This window comes from Epinephelus fuscoguttatus, linkage group LG18 (genome assembly GCF_011397635.1).
Source record: "Epinephelus fuscoguttatus linkage group LG18, E.fuscoguttatus.final_Chr_v1".
Lineage (NCBI taxonomy): Eukaryota > Metazoa > Chordata > Actinopteri > Perciformes > Serranidae > Epinephelus > Epinephelus fuscoguttatus.
Genome location: NC_064769.1, coordinates 18037162 through 18057774, shown reverse-complemented (window position 1 = coordinate 18057774; position 20613 = coordinate 18037162).

Below are 20613 nucleotides of genomic sequence, written 5' to 3'. Positions count from 1 at the left end.
ACCCTAGGCATAAACGTATTTAGATGTAGCCTAAGCTTAGTGTGTTAGCATGCTAACATTTGGAAATTAGCACTAAATCCAAAGTACAGTATGAGGTTGATGGGATTGCCTTTAGTTTTGCAGGTATTTGGTCACAGCCTCCTGCAAAACTAAAGGCAATCCCATCAACCTCATACTGTACTTTGGTTTTGCAGGTATTTGGTCACAGCCTCCTGAGACCCAAGCTTTTGTTTGGTATGAATTTTCAATTTCTCCTAGCTACTTCAGATCAGTAGGATCTGATAAGTATAAAAAAAGTAAGCATTATCTTTGAAAAGGAAGCAGTTTTTCAACAAAATGGTGTCCTCATATGGAGATATTGGGTTTATTTTTAATAGCCTCAAGTATGTAATAGAATATGAAATGTGAATGCCTGTTAATTTTGTAACTCTGTATGGGTTTTCCTTGCTCTGTACTCCATGCTAGAAATGTCATTTTGACTGTAGGAACAGTCTGTCACACCTGATTGGCCTGTGTGAAATCCTGCAGTAATGAAGTCCCAATGTCCACAGACAAATATTTCCTAATTAACAGCATCTTAACTTGTTACTGTTGCTACAATTGGTCAAATTTGTATGCGATATCAAACTACAAACATTATTTAGCATAAACAAACAAGTTTCAGCCATAAAATTTGTACAGGTTTTGTACCTTTTCCACTTTCGTGTTAGGATCAGCTGCAGACTGACTTGACAGACATGGCTGTCATCGTGCATAAAAAAAAGTGTCAGTGAATGAGGACAACAGGTCTAAGTTAAGCAGAACGAAGTATAAAGTGCAGCAAACCCAAATGTAATGTCCTAGTGTGAGGATGCAGGGTCTCAGGAGGATAAACCAAAGTATTCCACAAATAAAAATGTTGATCTGATGATGAACACAAGGTAACTCCGAGGAGAACATTAATGCCTGTACCAGATTTCATGGCAAGCTGAGTTGGATATAACGCGTTACAAAGTAACGCGTTGGAGTACTTTGATTAGTTTTTGCAGTAACGAGTAACCTAACGCGTTAGTTTGCTGTTTGAGTAATCAAATACTTAAGTACGCTTTTAAACAAGACATCAGTTACTTCCGTTACTTTTAGAACGCTGGTCCTTCAGCTCCGAAACAGCAACGGCTGTCGTTTGGTTCTAATAACGGAGGTAACGTTAAACCTATCAGTCTGAAAGAAGCCACGGAGCTTGTGGCTCGCTACATGGTCGGAGAAATGCTGCCATTGTCTACAGTGGAGTCTAAATAGGTGGAGTAGGACTCGCTGACAGACATATTTCAGACTCAGGACTTGCATTATGCCTGGTACACACTACACGCTGGTACTCACCAATTATCCCCGGTCGTCTTTCAAGGCGTGTGTGATGTCATCGGGTTATTCTTGTCCTATTTTTATTACTTTCACTATTATTTGAGTCACTGTCTGTTCATGTGCCAGCTGACATGTTGTTGTAGTCACCTAAAAGCATCAGCAGATGGCAGGAGCTACATTTGAAGCGCCATGCGTAAACTATCAAGCTACTGTATCTTCCACAGGAAGTTCTGACAAATGTTTCAGAATAAAAGCCTATTTAGAAAATGGAGGGATTCTCTAGCTGAGAATATAAGGGGCTTTTAATTTGAAACAAGTGTTGAGTTTGAAATGACGGTGCGATATGTTAACTTTATAAAGACAACTGAGCGGATAAAAAGTAAATATATAAACATACAGAGGGATTAATAAATAACGGACCGTCTATAATGTAGTTTGTTTCAAATGAAGCTGGGAGCCTCTGCAGTTGTGGTGAGTAAAAGCCCCGCCACTATTTGTTAATGTTATTACTTTATGTCTGACCGTGAGGATGTACCAGTGTTTGCTAGCTTGATGCTAATGACAGTAGCGTTAACTCAGCAGGTTGACAGCCTCTGCTGTTTCACACCATCATTTCCCCCTTTTACTCTGTGTGGTAACATCCCTAGAGGAAATATTAAAAACGCTGGGGTGGTGTTGTCATACAGTTGTCTACGGCAGCAGATCGTTCTGTGTTTCTACTGGTCAAAGTGATGGCTGTGATGGGAGAATTGGATCTCAGTGAAGGGCAAGTGGTCCATAACTTTAATTTTGGAGACAAAAAAATGTAGGCTTAGCGCCCTGTGGTCCATTGCCCAATAGGAAATGTAGAATACTCAAAAGTACTTTTAAAGTGCTTGAGTTACTTTTCTCAGGGAGTAATGTTGGAAGTACTTTTAAAGTAACTGAGTTACTTTACTCAGAGTAACGCAGTAAAATAACTGGTTACTTTTTAAAAAAGTAACGCAGTAACGTACTTTGATTACTTTTAAAGTAACCCTTACCCAACACTGATGGCAAGTCGGTATAGCTGTGGCTGGAGCAGCTACGTGACCTGCCCACTAGCTACATGACTCACCCACCATATCTACACGTCAGTCCACGATCCGCCCCCTTCTCCCCTCAGCCCAAAAATGGAAGCCCTAAAGACAATGCTAAATTCAAGTTAGCTATGAAGGGATAGGTTAAAAGAAAGGCAGTTAGCGTAATGGTAAGGGTTACATTTCATTACTTACACGGTGAACTTCATCTAAAGTGGATTACTGTTATGTCTGGCCTCATATTTGCTCACTAGCTACAGCGTCCTGTTGTTGCAGGGTTCAGATAACTGTTGCATTAGAGGTGGGCGCAGTTTGTCAGCTCATGTTGTGCATGCTATAAATGGAATGTATCTGCAACTATACGTCTCGGTACTCCACCCAATAGTGTACATGTAACTCAAAACCAAAAATGCCACTTTAAAGGAAAAGTCAGGAACTCTCCAAAGTCTGTAGGATTCATCCTCTGGGGACCACTAATGTCTCTACAAAATTTCATGGTAATCCATGTTGATAGCTGTTTAGATATTTCTGGACTAAAGTGGTGACTAACAGACCAACACTGTCAACACCATGGCTAAATAAATTAGCTGGCAATAGAGTGGCCCATGAGCTAAACTCGACACATTATTGAATATGTGGGGGCACATGTGCATCACTTTGATGAACTCATGATGCCAAAACAAAACTGCTACACTGAAAAAAAGTTGTATTTGTTCATAAACACACAACTTTTAAAATTAATGTTCTGTGGTCTACCTGTTCTTCTTAATAGCTGCACTCACCTGCGGACAGCTGCAGAAAAATATCGCCTTATTTTATGAAGTGTGGAGTTACAGCAACTTTCAAAGGGAAATATTTGGGACACCAAGTCATACTTTTATAACATGATGCATTGACCCGTAATTGCTGGAGTTTTAGCCCGAATGTGACGAGGGAATACAAGGGAAACATCTTTATTAGACCTGACTAACATGAAATGTATTTTTCCTCATTAGTAGAACGCAGTGCTACATGTAGCACTACATATATCCCATACTAAATATGGTACATAAAATTTGTTGAAATGTATATGCAGCACAGAGTATGACACAATTATCAGTGGATTCTTTGTTAACACGCACACACACACACACACACAATACTTTATGTGTCATACTTTATGTGTTACTTGGAGTTGTGATATCCAGATATCCTAAGTGACATTTTGGCATACAGAGTAAACAGAGTGACCTGAAATGTGACAAGTGAATTTGAAGGTTAAATTCTTGAACAGCAAGCAGAGATATGAAATAGAGTCTAAAATACACTGCTGAATGTTACTTTATGAATAGCCTATAGTCAGAAGTTAAGTATGTGTTCTCCTCTTATTTCAACCCCCATTCTTCCTTGTCACCACTTTCCCTCATTTCCCCCACTTTGCCCTTACTGGGTCATCTCCGTCTCTCCATCGACTCTCATCTTTCAGTCCGACCATCTCCCTAAAATCAACTCAAAATAACGCCTCACCCCCAAATTCCTTCCAGAGACATCCGTTACCTCCCCGCGCCCTTCACAGAGAAAACCCATTCATATTTGATTCACGTCTGAGCAGAAATGGCAGTAATGTCTCCTGTAATCGTGACGAGTGTAATCAGGCGGGCCTTTTGATGGGCTAACGGTTGGACGCGCACTTCACTACTGTGTCAAGAGTGATATTATATTTGGCAGCTGTGTCACATTTTTCTAAAAAGCTTTTCTTTGATTTCCAGACAAAAAAGCTCTTGAGACTCTTTTGACATTTCAATCAGTTTTTCCTTTGTTTCACTACTTTGCTGTCAAAGAGGAGAAAAAAGTTCAGTCTTTTATAAAGCAGGTTTCCTATATTCTTTAAATACATTGGTTTTTATAGATTGTCTTGGGTCAAAAATCATTTAAAATGCATTTATTTGGACATACTTTTTAAAGCAGGAGGATTATTTATATGTTCATGTGAAAGTGTATATTAAAACTTGTGCAGACAAGCATGCATAAAATACTGTTTAACAGCCTTTTTGGGGGTGATAGGAAGGTGATATTTTTCTTTCAAGTAGTTGTTCTAGACTGGTTAAGTTGTGAATTTTCATTTTCCCAATTTTGTATCTGCTTTTGGCCTGAATTTTGACATTTTTGCAGAAAATGATGTGAAAAACTTTGCACCTACAGGAGCCTATAAGACTTTATAAGACTGAAATTAAAGAAATTATTTGTGGGTGTGATAGATATGTTGTACAATAGCCAAAAAAGTCTACTATACTGAATATAGCAACTCAGACCACATGTGCAGACTGCTGCATTTACTCACTTTATTTTTACTATTTCTAACCAAAGACTAAGTCTAACCATTGTTATTGTCCCCAGCATTTAATTGGTTCCTTGTTAACGTCTCCTCACTTGGCCTAGCTGTCCTAAATGGAGACATACCTTATTTTGGCCTTACCAAAATTCAACTGTATATTATTAAAAAGGAGACATTCCTACAGGTGAAAACCGTCTGTGATGACTGGGGGAAAAAAGGAGGGGGGTGAGAAAATGTCGGCACTGAAATGGCTTTAATGTGTCATGTAATCACGACAAGTGTGAGATCAAGCGGGTTTTGATGGGCTAACTGTCGGAGTGCTCTCCACTCACATGTCAGGAGTGATATTACATTTGGCAGCCTTGTCACGTTTTCGTGTAAAAGCCTTTCTCCGGTTTGCTGACAAAAAGGTGCTCTTGAGATCCTGACGACATTTACTCCAGTTTCCTTTTCCCTCCTCGGTTAGGGAGGGGAGCCTGTGCAGCCGTCAGCCAGGCAAATCTTCAGACACCACGCATGCATTGATCTGGGATGGCGATCAATGGTAAATCAATGAGAATTCCATCATTGGCTTTCCTTCTTCCCGTACAGGCATCATCTTCCTGTGTGTCCTTTAGCTTTCAGCCAATCCTTTCCAGCACAATACTCGTCTCAAAGCAACGCCCTGAGATGAGCTTATTCTCCACAGATTGTTTCTCCATGAGGCCCTTGGCACCATGTCCTGTGTACATGTGCGTGTGCATTTGACCGTTCACACACATGTGTAAGTTTTTGGTTGCACGCTGTTTGCAGTGTGTCAGGGGCCCAGGATCCTCCTAATCAGGCCTGACACCACACCAGAGGCCCCTCGTGCTGCCCCTCACTAATTTCAACCTCACCAGCAACCTCTCTCCACCATCCCTCCACCGGGCTGACAGGGGCCAGACTGTGGCTCCAATCAATCCACGCTGATGGCAAATAGCTTCCAGAGCTGTGCCAAGCCTATTATTTCCCACCCAGAACCCGCGCAGGCTCAGGTGAAATTGGCCAGGCTGAAAAAAAAGAAGGACGGGGGTCATCCTGGGGCTGACATATTTTACAACCACACACTGGAAAACACACATACACACAGACATCAGAGCAATCACCCGACCGTTCACTGAGATTCTGACAGCATAAGTGCAGTCATAACCATACACGTTAATGCTATCATATGTATTTAAATTTACACGCCAGGAGGAAGTAAGGGTTCTGGCCTAAACAAACTCAGGATGCCAGGGAGTGTGGGTCTTAAAACACACTTCCACAAAGGATCAGGTGACTTCTGATGAGCGCTAGTTATAGTCTTGGATATCCTCCTCAAGTGCATCCACATTGCCCGGATAATCATGCAGGGAAGTCGACCCAGACTCTGAGGGAAATATTACGTCAGTTTTCTATGATTAATATCAGTGAAAAAAGTAAATTGACTTAGAAATGTGGTTATTTTTTCTGCCCATAAATGATGAATACAGCATTGCTTGGATGTCATACGAACTGACACAGTAAGGTCGCCATAACTCATCATTAGACACATGACCGGCTCTCTTTTGAAATGTTAGCTACTGAACTTCCAGTGATTTTTGAAAGACCACAGCCAGCCATGCTATGATTTGCTACTCAGCATTGACTTTCCCATCTCTGAAGTGTCAAAGCTGCTCCTTTTTTTTCACAGCATTTGTCAAAAAACATACAATCCTCCTGTATGCCTGTGAGCAACACTCAGATTGACCCGGCTGTCTTTTTCCTCTAAATCATAATCTCAGAAGCTGCTCTCTCGTCAGAATTGAATGACATGTTTACATAAAGAAAGACTGAACTTGTTTTTAAGTCACTTGTGCGCCTCTAAATCATTTCTATAACCGACACATAGCTCACACCTGCCATGACCCCCTCACCTCCAGACCTACAAATGCAAACAGGGTTGTTCTTCCTGCGAACTTTGCTGTCTCTCCCTCTCTCTTTGCCACCTTGTTCAGCTTGTTGAAGAAGATGCTGATGAAGAATTATGCTTTATTTGTTTTAGTTGGAGGCGAGAGCATATTTCACGGTGTTGTAGGTCATAAGGCAAGCCGAATTCTATGTGGCGAGGGGAGGAAATATGAGCCTTTAAAACTCTTTAAGTGATTCCCCCACTGTCTCTGCCTCGGGGCGAGACTGGACTTGTTTCAACACACCAAAAAAAACGTACAATGCCTGAAGCTATGCATTGACAGGGAAATGATTTGTGAGGGGTTGTTGGGGCAGCATATGGTCACAAACTGAAGGAGGGCATGAAATTATCGGCTTTTCATACAAGATCAAAAGATGTTCCTGTATCAAGACACTCAAAGCTGTTTTTTTTGGCACCTTCTCCTCGTTTCATGATATTGTGATGTAAAAACATGAGCCCTTTTAACACAGAGGTCTCCAAACAACGGCAGCACCATGCTGCCCTGGTGTGTTATTTTAGATAGCATGGCGGCGTTCAAGAAGCAAAAGAGGCGTGACGGGCATGACAACAGTGTCTGCCTCTAGTCTGACATAAAACATACACAGCGGCAGTGCTTTCTAAACTTTAGCGTCTTTTACATTGCCTGTTCAAGGTGGCAATGTCATGCCGTTATTCCACCTCACCGTTCTTTACGAAAGGTACAATCACGGTATGGTGGGACTGAGTTGTCTTGCATTTAAGCTGGCAGGTAGTAACAGCACTGAGTCAACGTCACTGTTTAAGGGACAGCCAGCAAGACGGGACCATGGGCGGCACAGGTGTGATGTTTTGACAAGGTATTATGAGTGCGACCCACCAGTGGGAGATTTAAAAAGCAGCTAATAGCAGTGAGCAGCTAAGTCAAAGAAGAAGAGCAGCAGCCAAAAATGTGGCCATTGTAATTTTTTAGAAAGTGCTATCCATGCATACGTTACATGTCACCATAGAGGCCGACACCATTGTGCCACATGTGGCGTGATGCTGCCATTATTTGGTTATGTGTAAAAATGCAAAGGCAGTGTAAAGAAAGGACTTTGTAGCAGCCCTATAGCGCAACCTCTGTGTAAAAATGGCGAGTAGAAATGGCATAACATGGCAATAACAATCATTTACCTTCCCTTTTATATGGTGGCTGATTTCGTCCTCTGTTTGAATGACAAGAGGCTCCTGGACCTCTTTGTATCCCCAGTTTGCGAATTTGCTCCTAGCTGCTTTTGTCAGTGTCTCGGCAGTGGGTAGCACACATAACAAGTGGTCAAAATGTCACACCCTTCCCATCCATGGTCCCATTCTGCTTGCAGTCCCTTTTACACAGACTGCAATTTAGCGCCATGACTACCTCTGCTGCCGGCTTATGGCGAGACAACTCTGTCCCACCATTCCGCGATTGTACCTCTTATGAAGAACGACGAGGCAGAAAACACTCCGTGAACAGGCTGTGTAAAGGCTGTGGTTAAACATTACATTTATTACCCTCTCTCTTTCTTTAGCCCCTTTTACACTCTTGTACTCACACACCTTCAGTCACCTGCTCCAGCCTGATCATATTGTCTGACTTTGAGCGCTGACCCGATAGGTCACGTCTACAGCTGTCACTTGCCAAGCACAGGATGATCTGTAGCAACCAGGATCTGCTTCTGAATAGCTCTCTTTCTTTTTTCTGCTAACACTGAGTTCATTTTAGGGACATGACCTTCTGAGTGATAAACCACCACTATTATCATACTAAGAAAAAAAAACACGTCTGGGAAAGCACAGTTGGGGCTTTCCTGCTGCAGGAGTCAGAGTAACACAAAAACTGCTTCTGATTGGCCTGACTAGTCAAAAAACATCCAGGGACATGATAAAGGACGAATAAATGACTGTAGTGTGTGTGCGTGCAGAATCCCTTGTGCCCATCTTGGCACCCATCCAGTTCAACTCAGCTGAGTTCTCGGACAAGGAGGAGATAATTGCTCCAGTGATCACTGTATGAGAGAGATTTAGTGTTGCTAAGAACCAACAAATGTCAAAACACCCCTGACCCTTACAACCCGTCAGTTGTTCCTCTTCTGCTCTCAACTGAGAGCCTTGTGGTCAGCTCATTAAGGGCTTTCACACATGTGATTATACAGTATGAGTGTTTTGGGGCCATGCAAAAGGGAATCTTCTGAAGTACAATCACTCTCTCTGTTGCTCTCTTTCTCTGGCTCTCCTTCCCTCCCGTCTCTGCTCTCTGTCTCCTTCACCTCATCACCTCTCAGTGTCTCACCACTGTGAGGGAAGGAAGCCACGGAGAGCATCACAGCCTGATTTGTTTAACGTGCCGACTCCTTCTATGAGGTGCGTGTTTGTGTGTGAGTGTGCACATGTGGGAGACAATGAATCAGTCAAAGGGGAAAAGAGAAGAAGGATGAGACGAGATATCTTTAATAGCACGGCATTATTTGACATGAGGTCTGGGTGAAGAGGCGGAGGGGCTGGATGTGGTCCATGGCAGACATATTGCACGCATACACAAACACGTATACACACACTTATCCCCCGAGTGTGTCCCTCGTTGTCAGCCAAGTGGCGCTACGCTTTGATCTTGACACTGTGGGTCAACCCAAGCCCCCATCTCTCTCCTTCCTTTTTTCTCTGTCTGTCTTACTTTCTCTCCCTCTCTGGCTCTGGCTCTGGCTCTGTCTCCCTCCCTGCAGCCGTCTGGATGGCTGGCCCGACAGCCTTGGGGTGTTTAGGCTCTGGAGGGATCCCAATTTCCTCTTCTAATCATGACATCATCCTGCCTCAATAGGTTAAAGATGTGGCCAGGATATTCCCTGCTTCCTTGTTCTGCAGCCTCCCATAAAATTACACACATTACACGTTGCCGTCCGCGCCAACAGACTCTATAAGTTTCTAAAAAAACAACGGGAGCTGGCTCAAATGTGGAAGGAATGCATGCAAATGCTGTTTGGATCATCAGATATTTGTGCGATTTGTTAGTGATGCAGACTGCAGAAGTTCCAGTGCAGCCCATATCCAGGTCATGAGGTAATCCAATAGTGCCGTTCATCAGTAGTTTGGAGATTGTGTCCCAGGATCGGACTTGATTAAAGGCTAAGGCTGATTAGAGGTGAAGAGTAGCCGTGGCCCGCCTGGCCTGTCAATAGCTGTTAACTTCACCTCCACCAGCTCGATGAATCACACCAAGAGTGGCTCATCTGGCCCGCTCTCTGCTAAACTGTGAGCTCTTCTCTTCTCTTTTGTTTCACCTCTTTGCTGCAACACTTTACTGCATAAAGTGAGTAATGAGAGAAGCCCAGATTACAATCAAACTCTTCATTTTCTGCCAGGCCGACAGCTGTGCTCAGCCATCATGCACACAATGAAACAATGTTACTGGAACAATTCTGGGTTGCTTCAATTTTTGTCGTCATTCAAACTGACTAAAACGTTTTGTAAACCTTTTTGCATGTGTGTGTGTGTGTGTGTGTGTGTGTGTGTGTGTGTGTGTGTGTGTTTGTGAGAGGGAGAACTTTATTTTATTTTTTTGTAATATGATATGGAAGATAGCAAAGCATAGTTCAGTAAGAACAGTAAAGTTTTATAACAGATTTTACAGTGCCGAGGGTATCAGCAGTAATAAAGATCATATGGTAGGTACGGAATTCATGAGATACCCAGAACGTTCTTTTTATGCGTATCAGTGAAGAATCCTGCCAAGTACGTCTCTTTTGGTTGCTCTTATCTGACAAATGTATCTGTGCTGCCGCTTCAGACTCACCTATGAATAAAAATTTACATGTTTTACACAGTCACAATGCAATGGATTTTCCATCCTGGATTAGATTCTTGGCATACAAATATGCTCTTAAATGCACATATCTGTTAATAACAACAAACAGACCCAGACTTTTGACCAGAGGGTCACTGGTATGAATAATTTTATTATTGCAGAGGAAATGCTGTTAGGGGAAAGTGAAGTGAATGCTGTTCCTTATCTAAACAAATCTCAGGGCACTTAAAGGGTAAATCTGAATTATACTGGGCACAAAATTGCTGCTGCACTGTACTTCTATATTTTCAAACTTACGGCCCAGACACAGCAGAAGGACATCAAAGGACTAGTGGCGACGAAGGCCGACTGTTGCGGCTGTCTCTCGGTCAAAAAGTTGCACTTGAACACACACTACAGCAACAGCCAATGACCAACTGGTTCGTATGTTGTGCCCCTGCGTGAGATAGATGTATGTCTCCATACCAGAAGGCTTCTGAAGTCTGTATTCATCATTCCAAAAGGAAAACCAGAAGACCAACAAGATGAATTCAAGGTGCTAGTTAGCCAGTTAGCATATTAACAACACATCCTAATGTTGAAAGAACAATTATATTTACTGTGTGCCAGTAAACAATAATACAAACAATTACAATGCACTTCTGCTAAAGTGCTCAATGGCTGGAAAAAAATCTTATCTGATATAACAAGTTTGCTTTGGACTCACGCTCTCTTGATTTAAGCTAACTTGTTTGCTTTCAACCCACTCTCACCCCCGTTTCCCTGTTCATGCACTTAGTTGAACTGCCAGTCTGTGATGTTACTCACCAATGGGCTTGGTGGTCTCTGCGGCCAATAAAACTGGTGCCAATGGTGCTGGACACACTGCAAACACTAGGGCAACAGGTGCTTACCAACAGCCCACCTGACCATCGGCTCTGTGCATCAGGGCCCTTAACATGTATGCTGCACTTGCCAATCCATACAAAAAAGGCTTTCTGTTGTCTTTGCCAAAGTTTATCACAGCATCTCTGTCACCTGCTGCTGTTTTATCAGCTCATCAGATTCAACATGATACCCGCTGCTTCATGTGCCGCCTGTACTCCATTTCCAGGTCTTCACGCCCTTGGCGCTTTGTGAAAATGGCAAACAGGCATGACCGAACGAAGTGCTGCCATGGAAAACACCTGCACTGCCACACCCGACACCACTTTGGGTGTGGCCAGAGCTGCATGACATGGTCGAATGATGAATTAAATTTCCTGCACATTGTGGTTTATTGTGGTGTTTGCCTTTCAAATTGTATGTGTGAAGATGTGCCAGTAGCATTGCAGGGAATTGACACGCATAATGATTTAATAAGGAAGCAAGCAAGGAATGCAAACACTTACCGAGAAATGATGATTGCTAAGACTACCCGGAAAACCCGGAATATATTTTTTCTGTAATGAGTCTTCAAACTAGAAGTTTCCTGAAATACGTTCCTGAATATGAATGCTACTGTAATGGCTGATATGCATCAAAAAGTAGAAAGAAATATCCACTGACTGATGTCACATCTGATGCAAAGTTTGTCACAGCTCAATCCTAAATCTTTTATTTGCTGTAATATTTTACTCTTTTGTGGTTTTATTCATTTTATCCAAGTCTATGCTGACTTCATCCCTCTGAAGTTATGGCTGTTTAGTTAAAGTGTTTGATTTCAATGAGAACTCCACCCGGATTTTAATAAAATGTAGTGGACGAAAGTCTGGGAGCTGCTGACTCAGCAGTCTCTCTCTGGTAGCTGTTCCAGTATGAATCAAAAGATTGCCGGGATTCGGCGTCACATTTCAATTGCATATCAAATTAAAGAGGATAAACAGCGGCTTGTCCCCTCGCTGCAGCTGCAACCACACAGGCCTCATAGCAGTAAGGCTTCCTGTGCCCTCTAACTAACCATCCAATGGAACGGCTCCATCATTGCAAGCATTCCCATGCACCTGTTACTGCATTAGCTAATGACAACGTATCATGGGCTCAACTTAGGGAAGGGTTTATTTCGCACCCCTCGCCCAGAAACCTGAGCCCTGAATTTTAAGTCCACAGAGGAAGGCCTTCAACCTGAAGCGGGCCAGAAAGGATCTACAGCTCTTTAACAGATTTCAAGCTCTGAGGAGGGCTCTGGCATCGCCAACCCTCAACACTTTTACCTCCCACCGGCCTCTCTTGCAGTTGACATGCCTGAATATTCAATATATAAGGCGACTGGTAAAATATAGATGATTTAAATTACAACAGCACACATGCAGGCCACTAAAAGGAAAGATATTTATCACACCTTTCCTTTACATTGAAACTGATGTAATGACCTATTTTTTCATCAGTGCTTTACATTAGAATTTAATTTTATTCAGTAATATATCATTTGCATATTCAGTTGTGATTTTCCTTCTTATTACTGTCTCCATTCATATGACATAATTCAATATTTCAGTTGTCACTGAAGATTTTGACATTAGATTTGCAGCCAGTTCTTCCAAAAGAACTGTGACAGTGTGGCACTCTTTTATTTGCATAGTGGCAATAAAGACTTTACGGCTCTTAATTGGAGGCAATTTGCAAACCATTTTGACATTATTTTCAGACCATTATCCATAATATAAATGTAATTAGTTTAGCTTCGGTAGTGACCACTGTGTGAGTGCTGCACTGAACTGATTTCACTCTTTATTCTTTTATAGTCAATATGGTTATAAATTAACACCTCTCAGGTTTACAACAGGGAATAATCAGCTAACAAGAAAGGTTCAGGGGAAACTTCAGGTCTGGACAGTTTTGAAGATGCCTTAAGGAAGCCTTTCCATGGACACTTAGCACTGTAGCATTTAGAAGGCTGGCTAGCACACAGCCAGAGTGTGTTTTACATTAGGGAATAAGAGAGTGATACTGTGCTTGAACCTGGCAAGTAGTAACCTTTATGGTGGTATGAGAGGCGGCTGAAGTCAAACTCACACAGCCGTTTTTCATTCTTTTCACTTTTTCATCTTTCAGTCAAGCTGGCTCTCTGGAGATTATTCTTTTCTCACCGTTGCGATGAAGTGAAACCTCTGTCGGAAAAACACGGTTTCAGCGATTCAGCAAATGAGTTCACCTGACATTCGTGAAAGAGACATTATACTGTCAGCTTTCTGAAAGCAGTCCAGCCCAACAAACAACATACCTTGAGTTTGATGGCCGGTTTGCATGTGTACTTGCGCACTTACGAGCATATCTCCTCTTTTATTTGCAAAATGAGAAAGGTGGGAGAGGTGGGGAATTGGATTCCTCCGACCCTGCTGTTCCTAGTCAGTGCGGCTGTAGACAGCTGGGCGCCCACTACAGTTAAGATCAGAGGCCTTGATAACCTGGGCCCTGATTTATGGAGAGCAAGCGGCCTCTGCAATCACCTAATGAGGTAGAGAACGCAGAGTGTTTACATGTTTATTAGATAGCCAAAACCAGCTGGGGACACTATTTTCCTCCAAAAAAAACAAGAGAGATCACCTGATGCCGAAATTGAGGGAAAACAAACACCCCTTTTTTAATACTGCTGCCAGTAAATAGTGGCCAGTTAATAGAGATACACCCATGAGCGTGTAACAATGAATATTTGCTTTCTTCCTAATCAGTCCAGCACAGGTTATGATCCCCAGCAGACCCTATTGTCTGCTCTCACAACCAAACTGCACCATGTACTTTGCCGTTCTCATTACAGGAGGTCATGGAAAGTGTCCTCAGTAGGAGCTTGTCTACCTCAGGGCCTTTTCTCAGCTGCAGGAGACTGAATCTTACATGGCACTGCAGCTTCTTGGCTTCATCTACTGCAACATTTAACAGGTTTATAACCACTATAAGCAAACAGCTTACAATATCTACGCCTATCTTTGTGCTGGTAATTCAGTTGGTGTGTTTGTGTATGCATGCACATTTGCGTGCCTCCATATATAGACATTTTCAGTAACCAGTGCTCACTGGAAATTAGATCTTATAATCCCTGCTGCTGACTAGTCTCTTAAAACTAAAAGGAGGAACAAGTGGTGGTAAAGGCGGGTACTTGTATCATTTCACATGTATCATGACCTCTCTTTCAACAATGTTCTCCGGGTTACAGTGATAAATGATTGAATAACACATATGCGTACGCACACACACAAACACAAGCACAAAATAACACACTTTCCCATCAGCATCTCTGGAATCCCTCAGCACCTGGGAAAAACTCTTTGCTGTCCAAAAAAGTTAATGCACAACAGACCGCTTTCGCTCTCTCTCTCGCACCCTCTCTTTCTCCATTTGGCCTTGTAAAACCTTTGCAAATCAAATCCGCTTTCCATCAGGGTTTGTAATTGTTGTTTTCGTTAGAGGAGCTTGTCTTTCAACTAGGTGAAGTCTGCACTGCTGCTTGGTTCTTGTTATCCACTGCTGTGTGCTGGTGGTGAGCAGATTGTGTCAGAATCCCTGCTGGATCTCAAGGAGGTTTACGGGTCTCCTGACTGTTCTTGAGGAATGGGTGACCTGTGAGATTATAGTGTCAAGTTCCTTTGGCGGCTCACTGCTTAGGCTTTTGTCAAACTGGAACTTGTTGTCGGCTTCCTCTCATCATTTGTCCAGTTGCCTGGATGTTCTGACAACACGAGTACAGTCAGACATACGGTGGCTTGAAGATTAACTTTGCTCAAATCTAAATGTTTATCAGCTGCAGCAAAGACAAGCATCTGTGACAGTATTTTCACAGTGTTGCTGTGAGAATGGCCCCACTTCTCTGGACATGGGCCATACCTACAGGAAAAAACACCTGCATGAAGATGCACAAGCACACACACTTTGTTGCTGACTGATTTACACTGTGAACCATCAACTGATACCTAACAGCTGAATTCCTTGAAGCAGCGACACATTTAAGGCTCATTTACACTCTTTTTACATTTGAAAATAAATGAAGAGAATATATTTGGTTGGCCATGGTGGTCACAAATTCAAATGCTGCAACTGTAAATGCCCACATATTTCCACGCATCCGTTATGTTAGCATAGATACATCCAGTAGATGGCTCCAGAGGGCAGAGTCATAAGTTTCTGACGACAACGAACATGGCGACGGTGGAGGAGGTCGTAATAATGTACCTTTTAACGGAGGCAGTGTTGTTGACAGTGGTGGTGAGTGAGGCCGTAAAATACATCACAACATGTGGACAGAGAATTCGTCCCATTCCGCCATTTCTAAAATGTCTTCATCTTGTTCTATGGTTGCATTTCACTTAGACTATGCCACATTGCCCCACAATCTCTCATGGTGCTGCTCCATATCCGTAAGCTTTTAGAAAACATGCACAAATACAGATGAAATAAATGCAGAGTACAGACAGAAGGCTCCATCTGTGCCCATATACATATCTAACATTGAGAATTAATGGGTCATTACACACCTATTGGGTTTATATATGGGCAGTGCTGGAGGAGCTTGATCATAAGAGCCTGTCGTCAACTTCTGTCTTCCCTCTCCTCCTGTGCCCTTAGATGCCGACCGGCCGGCGCTCCTAACCAGCCCCAACCCCAACAAATCACTCATTTTTATACAATTACCTCCCGCTCCCTTCCTGCGCATGGCTGGGTGCAAGTGTCGCCCGTCTGCCTGCCATTGTGTACTAATTTTAGGCCCATTATTTGCTGTAACAAATGTGCAATGGGCAGAGTCACTTTCACATTAATAGTTTGCACCCAGAGGGGAAGTCTTCCCCCTCATCATGGATCAAAGGTCCCCTCTATTGTATCTGACTTCCCGTTTCCCTTTTTAGCCACTGTGTGTTGTTTTTTCTCACTCTCTCAACCTGGCCCAAACCACAGGGCTTCAAATTGGACACTGCTGTGAGTGACAAGCATGAGGAGGTGCACTTTGACCCTCTGGGTGATTGCAGGAGAGCCAACAGGTGATTTGTGGAACTAGGAGTGAGATGAGAGGAGATGCATAAAGTAAAAGCTCACGCTCTTGATATCATGTGTCTGCAGATGGGAGGAGAAATCTGGATTCCATTGTTGTACTGTCAGCAGAGGTGTCCGAATTTGATAAAATACCTCGTCACCTTTCTCCGGTTCAACTCCCACAGATGGTAAATGATAGAGTCTGAGTAGCTGAGATCACCGTGACCTTGGTCTTCCAAAAATAAGCCTTCTCAGAGTAGAATGTGCATCTGACAGTGCTCTGATAATCTTACCCCTTCTGTAAAAGCTTTCTGCCTTATCAATCAACTCCAGTGAGCAACTACTTTGGATGAGTGATGTAACTATGTGCAACAGGAAGCTGTACAGTGTAGCGGACTGGGAAGACCCTCATGTCACAAAGCTAAACAAATTACATCTCACCATTGTACTGTGAACAACTGACCCAACACATGTCTGCTATGAATCATGCGGACACGTTTGTAGGGAAGATAAAAGGCAATAAATAATCAGGCTGGGAAAGGTCACCATTGGTGACAGAGTCAAGAAACACACTTAGATGTTAAGGATGAATCCAAGTTATTAATAATAACAAGGCAGGGCTAGAAACTCGAACAGTAAGACGATCATATAAGTTTTAAACAAACCAGGCTGGCTGAAATTATGGGGTCATGAAGTCTTGGGTCTATTGCTTCAGCACTGTCGCCATTCCCTTGCAATAAAGAAGGTTTACAAAGTATCCCGTCCAAGTGGCAACCTCCAGTGCATTTCCTTGAATTGCCACTTGAGGCTTGCTCCAAAAGAGAGTCGGTTCCCATAGGCCCCCATGTTAAAATGCCCAACTTTACAGCAGAAATAAAGAGGTTTACAGCCTGGTATAAAAAACCATTTTGGTTAATATACCTGTTCATGACAACTGTTGGGGGGTATATTTTTTATATAGCTCACCCAAAGTAAAGGCATAGGCCATAGCTGTTACTATTTCAGTGTGTTTGTAATTCATCAAAGTCAATTTAAACATTTTGGTTGCCTATAAAAGTCAATGTTTAGCCTTTGGTTGTACTAAAAGATGGAGTCGGGTGTTCAGTTTTTCCGGTATTTACTTTGTGTTTGGTTTTCTCAGCCTGTTACTTGCCAGTGAAAAATTAGCATTAGCATTAGCAGTAGCATAGTTAAACATGGCTGCGTATGTATGCAGAATCTGTTGGCGGGCAGGACAAGATTTTGGTATTGGAAGTTTTCTGGTTTTCATTTGCAGTGTGTTTGTAGTCTGAGTGGTATTGACCAATTATGTTTGAACGGCAGGTAAACAGTCTACGTGGTGAGGAGGGACGCATTGGCCAAAATGCAATCTTGGAACCCATTGTCTTTTGTCTGATGACGAGTTAGCTTTACAATTTCATGCCTCCATATGAAAAATGAACTCTTGACTTGGATATTTGCTGGCTAGACTGGATCAGCTGAAATGTTGACCTTCACCCCCAGAGTCTTTATCGACATCAGATGAAAGCAAATGGGTTCAGAGATTGCAATAGCTGTAATTGCACCATGCTAACCAAGCTAGCACCTATTGTTGGGATATTTCTGGCCCAAAAAATCTAAGATCTAATCAAAGCCTGTCTCTGGCTTGAACCCTCAATGAGACAACTTGTTTGGGACCTGTGTACAGCATGCTCTTGTTCTTCCTTTTTTTGTCTGATGGGTGAGTATTTACAGATGAGGACACTGAGGACAGCATGGCTAATGGATGATATCAAGAGGGCCACACTCTCCTGTGGATCCATCAAGACTTATAATAGTTTCACCAGGTTTTGTCCTGTAAAAAAAAATAGCCCTCTCATAAATGGAAATTTTGGATGCACACACTCTCCGAACATGTATCACACACACACAGCCATCTGTATCCATATAAGTTCACAGATGTTTTCTGCATAACACACAGCAAAGCAGTCATGCTTTCTGATTTTGTCATAAACAAATATCAGAATAGGAGCAGGACAAGAAGTTCCAGCATGGCTCAGTGAGGAGGCATTTCTCCCAGCCCAGTGATCCTGTAATTAGGGCCACACAGAAGGTGAAAGGGATTTCTGAGCGCTAAAGGGGTGACCTCTTGGATGATGGGGGGGTGGGGGGGGGGGGGGGGGGGGGGGGGGGGATATAGAAGCTGCGGCCAGTACTGCGGCTACAGGAGTGTGTCATCCTCCACCATGTGACGTGTCCATGTTAATGCAGAATCGTCCCCTGTGGGACAGCGAAGGGAGTGAGCCCTGCAGACTTACAGAATGAGCAGTTTGCTCATGATACTTTAGGTCAAACATTCTCCTCCTGGCAGTCAGTGCTGACGATTTCACAGAAACTGTGTAGAAAGCCACTGCCAGCTCTCGACTAGTGGAAATTTAGTACAGACAAAAGAAAATTTGATTCATATAACTAGTGTTGTGTGTGTATAAAACTAAAAACAGATTTGTCCCTTCTTGCTGCTGTTAGACTAGTATTTAAAGCATATAAATAGAACTAAATTGCATGGACAAAAGTGGCAAACAAATCTGTTTGTGGTTATTATTTTCATTTCCATTTGGTCATCATTTTACATTTGAATTGTTAGTTGCTTCTTGAGTGGAATTTGTTGCCTGTGATTTCCATGAATCCTAAGTTTTTTTTAATGTTTTTAGCTTTTCCTGTGAGTAGCTAGAAAAGGTAGCCTATATGTTGGAATGGAATGATAAAATATGTTAAAACAACAAAATTGTGTAATGGCAGCATTATACAGATTATTATACAGATTGTAGAGGTGCGGTGTGACCACTGCAACAAAGCTCTTCACCAGACACTGTGAGCATCTTGCATGTGTGGATGGAACTAAAAATTGAGATTTTGACAAATAATGAATTCATTTTTTGCACAAAAATTGGATTAAGGAACTTACATTTAATAGTAGCATATATAGCTAAATCAGCGTTATAACATCCACCTGGACCTGAATTTTCTTGACCCATCCATGTGCTATATTTGTCTCTATGCTGGACACTGCCTGCTTCTCCAGCCTCGGTGCCAAAGCCAGCATGTCTTTCTCTGTTACCCCACATGCTAAGTTGTTAAAGCTACGCTGGGCTCCGCCTGGAACAAACACAGACAAATTGACTTTATCCTCTTTTGTAAAGTTCAGGGGTCTGACAGACGGACAGACACACACAGATGGGGAGGAATATCTCTGAGCATCTGTATGTCAGGGAGTCATGAGGCATCTCATGGGGCATGTTTAGAGAGTATAGAGCGAGGTTGAAGGGGCGGTGGGGGGGTTAGTGCTGTGTGGAATGGCGCAGACTGAAGGGGGGCAGGTCACTGTGCCTTCGGGCAGGTGGGGGTGGGCTCAGGAGTTAATTGGTAGTTTGGGGTTTGATGCTGAATGGTGGTGACAAGTCTGTGTGGCCAGACCCAGTGAGCCCCGCTGCATATTCACTGTGTCGCAGGGCATCGCGGCAACTGTCACAGCTCACCGAGCCAGAGAGATAGAATAGAATAGAGAGCGGGGCAGTGAGGGGAGGACAGGGGAGGATGGGTGGTAGGAAGAAGGGCAGGAAAGCAACTGGAGAGTAATTCACTTCTCTTCATTCCTCATCTTTTTTTTTCATGTTTTCCTTCTTGACGTATAATATTGAAAGTGTCCAGTGCTGTATCCTGGCACTTGGGTTATTATAAGTATGAACTGCACTTGCCTGGTGAGAAGCAGGAGCTATGACTGTATCAAAGCCAGCTATAGTAAGTGGGAGAGGGGGAGAGTTGAGGCCAGAATGAGGCTCCATGAAGTGAGGCCCTGGTCCTAATTGTGGCCCAGGGAAACCATTGTAGCCAGGGTGCAGGTCACCCCGGGCCCCAGGAAGGTTACACTGTCCCTCTTAAACCTGTTGTTGCCTGGCGCTCACATAAAAATTACACCTCGTAAATATGTACAGCTAGGGGAGTGTGTGAGGCAGGACGGGGTCACTTACTTCTCTGAACCCTGCCCTTTAAACTTGCAGTCACCTTGGTCCTGCTGCCGACTGACTGTTAGCTTGTTCTGTCACAGCCTGCGTGGCAGAATGGGAGACAAGCAGCTGTGTGTTTACTGGCTTGTCGATTGCTAGGTAGAGTTTTTGGCACCTCATGTTTTTCTTTAGCTGATTGACAGTGAATTATGTCTCCTGTGTGTAAATTTGCTTCTTTTTGCTTTGAT